The sequence below is a fragment of the Macrobrachium nipponense genome, chromosome 15, assembly GCF_015104395.2.
Source record: "Macrobrachium nipponense isolate FS-2020 chromosome 15, ASM1510439v2, whole genome shotgun sequence".
Classification (NCBI taxonomy): Eukaryota; Metazoa; Arthropoda; class Malacostraca; order Decapoda; family Palaemonidae; genus Macrobrachium; species Macrobrachium nipponense.
In genome coordinates, this window is record NC_087208.1 from 40,909,469 (window position 1) to 40,913,694 (window position 4,226).

A 4,226-nucleotide genomic window follows, 5' to 3' on the forward strand; every position below is an offset into this window, starting at 1 on the left:
GGGATGTGTAAACGAGGAATCGATAAAAAGCTAATTAATTTTATCATTATCTTTGTTTTTTTCAGCAAGAATAAGCAGCCAGAAACAGCGCATATAACTCGCGAAATGAACCATACAAATAACAGACAAATGAACTAAAATCATAATCGGCGGAACGATAAAAGAAGCGATTTCCGTTAACCAGATAGTTAGTACCATGTATCTATTATTTTCATATTTATGCTGCATTTATAAGCGAGTTTTGCTTATGAAGTACTATTTTCATAAGGGCGAAGACAACTACAAAAAACTTCTAATCCAGTTGATGCAAAATGATGACCAGGGAACAACAAAACACAAACTAGTTCCATTTAGATAGTTTGGCAATACGTTTCGTCAGCGCCACTTAGTCATACAGGTGACATGAGGTAATTATAGTGATTTACGATCTCACTTGTATTCGATACCAGATTAATGACATTTCCCTCTCTTTTAGTTTTGACATTTTATTACAAAATGGTACCAAAGAAATGAAGGCCATAACCTTTTTGAGGTTTTTACTGTTTTATCTATGAATATGTTATAGTCATATTTTGGTTACCGTAACCAAAGGTTAAAAATAGGACTTAACTTATTTTACATAGAAAAATATAGCATAAAAAAGACTCGCATGTTTAGTATCAGCCATCTGGCGATGAATGTATAAACAACAGCTTAAGACGATAAATATAACATAAACAAAAGCCATATAAACGTAAACAAAAGGGGTTAAATGTACTGTTTGATATAATCTTCAGTTTTACCGGAAAAGATGAGTGGGGATTCTTTACATTTCTATAGAGAGAGAGAGAGAGAGAGAGAGAGAGAGAGAGAGAGAGAGAGAGAGAGAGAGAGAGAGACCTGGTTCCATCGAGTGACGAAATGAAAGGAGTCTTCCCGAAACTTCTAGAACGCCGGAGAACCTTCGAGAGAAAACGGGCTTTTGTATAAAACAGGCGGAAGGCAGACTGGGCTATTCAGAACCACAACTGCAGCCAAAGAGTACACACGATACAGAGCAAGTTTACATTGAGAGACTTTCTTGCAAGTGAAGTGAAAGTTTGTCCTTAGAGAACGATAAATTATCAGTATCTGTCTCGAGTGAAGTAAATAATATTTTCACACGTGTGAAGTTAAGATATTCTTTGTTTTACTGCCAATACTGAGATCAGCATAGTGAATTAGAAATGGCAGCTCCAGCCATCGGCATCGACTTGGGAACCACCTACTCGTGCGTGGGTGTGAGAATGGCAAAGTAGAGATCATTGCCAACGACCAGGGAAACAGGACCACGCCCCTCTTACGTGGCCTCAATGATACAGAAAGACTCATTGGAGACGCAGCCAAGACCAGGCTGCTATTAACCCCACCAACACCATCTTCGACGCCAAGAGGTTGATTGGGAGGAAGTTCGACGACCCCACAGTCCAGAGTGACATCAGACATTGGCCTTTTAAGGTTGTCAGCGAATCTGGTAAGCCAAAGCTACAGGTGGAGCACAGGGGAGCAATTAAGACCTTCAACCCAGAGGAGATCTCCTCCATGGTGCTGACCAAGATGAAGGAGACAGCAGAAGCCTACTTGGGTAAGAGAGTTCAGACGCAGTCATCACCGTTCTGCTTACTTCAATGACTCCCAGAGACAGGATACCAAGGATGCTGGGATCATTGCAGGCTAAATGTGCTAAGAATTATCAATGAGCCTACAGCAGCTGCAATTGCCTATGGCTTGGACAAGAAAGCTGGTCAGGAAGAGAGCGGAATGTACTGATCTTCGATTTGGGTGGTGGCACTTTTGATGTGTATTCTGAACATTGATGATGGAGTCTTTGAAGTGAAAGCAACAGCTGGCGACACTCATTTAGGAGGAGAAGACTTTGATAACTGTCTGGTGAATCATTTCATTCAGGAATTCCAGAGGAAGTACAAGAAGGACATCAGCGGAAACAAGAGATCCCTAAGGCGACTGAGAACAGCGTGTTGAAAGGGCCAAACGCACTTTGTCTTCCTCAACTCAGGCCAGTGTGGAAATTGACTCTCTTTACGAAGGAATCGATTTCTACACATCCATCACACGTGCCAGATTGAGGAACTGTGCTCTGACCTCTTCCGCAACACTTTGGCCCCAGTTGAGAAAGCCCTCAGGGATGCAAAGTTAGACAAGAACAGTATTGATGACATCGTCCTTGTTGGAGGTTCGACTCGTATCCCGAAGGTACAGAAAATGCTGCAGGATTTCTTCAATGGGAAGGAACTGAACAAATCCATCAATCCTGATGAGGCTGTAGCCTATGGCGCAGTGTTTCAGGGAGCCATCCTGCGAGGAGACCAGTCAGATGCAGTTAAGGACTCCTCCTTCTTGACGTTGCTCCTCTCTCCCTGGGCATCGAAACAATAGGAGGTGTCATGACTGCGCTGATCAAGCGCAACACCACAATCCCCACCAAACAGACGCAGGTCTTCACGACCTACTCAGACAACCAGCCTGCCGTCACCATCCAGGTGTACGAGGGCGAAAGGGCGATGACCAGAGACAACAACCTCCTGGGCAAGTTCGACCTGACGGGCAATCCCTCCAGCGCTCGAGGAGTTCCCAGATCGAGGTCACCTTCGACATCGACGCCAACGGTATACTGAACGTGTCTGCCGCAGACAAGTCCTCCGGAAAGTCGAACAACGATCACCATCACCAATGACAAAGGGCGTCTGAGTAAGGAGGACATCGATCGCATGGTGCGGGACGCGGAGAAGTACGCAGCGGAAGACGCCCTGCAGAAGGAGAGGATCGACGCCAAGAACCAGCTGGAGTCTCGTGTCTGAGCCTCAAGAGCACACTGAGTGAGGAAAGCGTCTCCAACAAGCTGAACGAAGAGGAAAGGGCCAACATGAAGCACCAGCTGGAAGAGACCCTCACCTGGATCGACAGGAACCAGCTGGCAGAGAAGGAGGAGCTGGAAGACCAAGATGAGGAAGCTGGAAGCAAGTTGGAAGCCTCTCGCTGCCAAGATTTACGGAGGAGGGACAACAGGTCAAGGGTCAAGTCTCCTGCGGTTCCAGTAATAACTCGACCCGATCAGGTCGAGGACCAGTTATTGAAGAGGTCGACTAATTTCTATAGAAACGAAATTCATAGTTTTTTTTTGTATCGAGTTTTATAAGAAAATGATGCCTTCAATATGTTGACCCTTTTTCTCAGGTACCTGTTAAAATGTATTTATAATCTAGTCATTTTTATACCATATTTTTCTAATAAAACTTATGAAAATTATACCAATTTCTTTCATTAAAACCTAAGTTAATAATTTGATGATAGCGTCAAATGGAAAACTTCGAAAAATTATTGATGAGGTAAACATACATAATTACATTCTATTAATTTTGTGTAACAGATAATAAAGAAACATAATTATCAGATCAATAAAAAAATTTTCCACCAAGAATTAGTAATTACTGAAATTGCCGGATTCCTGATTGAAAAATAAGTGATAACCGATGTGAGGCTTTGAATGTGAAATAAGGTTGTGTAAGCTGATAAAATTTGATGAATGTAAGAGTGAGAAACAAAGGAAATGTATTTAAAATTGTATATTTCTTAAAGCCGTTGTAGGTCTACGAAATGTAAGAAGCTCTCCGGTCTAAGATGACATTTTTCATGTGAAAATGTAAGAGATTTTGAATTTAGATGAGTCTTGATTTACTGGATAACATCTGAAGAGAAACAGACTGATTCTAACAAAGAAAAAAAAAAAAGAAGTTTACAATAATTAGTCGAAATGGAAGATAGACTAATAGGCCTATAATCAAAGTCATACACTCTGCTTATAATGGTCATATACTTCAACCTTGGGCGAAACTTAATAGATTGAGACGCAGGAAACACCAGACTATGATAGAATGAATGTTTAAATTATTTGGATAAAACGGAAATGAAATAATATCTTGTACAATTTTTGACATTAGCCCCCAGCTGTCACCCCACCCCCCTCCCTTTCGTTCCTTTTTACTGAACCACCGTCCATATCATCTCTCTTCCATCTTTCCATCCACCCCCTCTCCTATAGCAATAATTTCTTATTGGAAAACAGGAAGGAATAAAGTAATAAAGAGCATTCTATTAAAAAGCCTTGAGGGCTTTTGGGACTTGTCCTTGAAGTTCTTGGGGCCTTCTCCAGGACCGCTTCCCCAGCTTGGCAGGAAACCTGCCTTCAT

At 42.0% G+C, this 4,226-nt stretch overlaps 1 pseudogene; it reads left to right on the forward strand.

Moving 5' to 3' along the window:
- Window positions 1-1,030: 1,030 nt before the first annotated feature.
- On the forward strand, window positions 1,031-3,267 carry LOC135194848 (heat shock 70 kDa protein 1-like; annotated as a pseudogene).
- The last annotated feature ends 959 nt before the right edge of the window (window positions 3,268-4,226 follow it).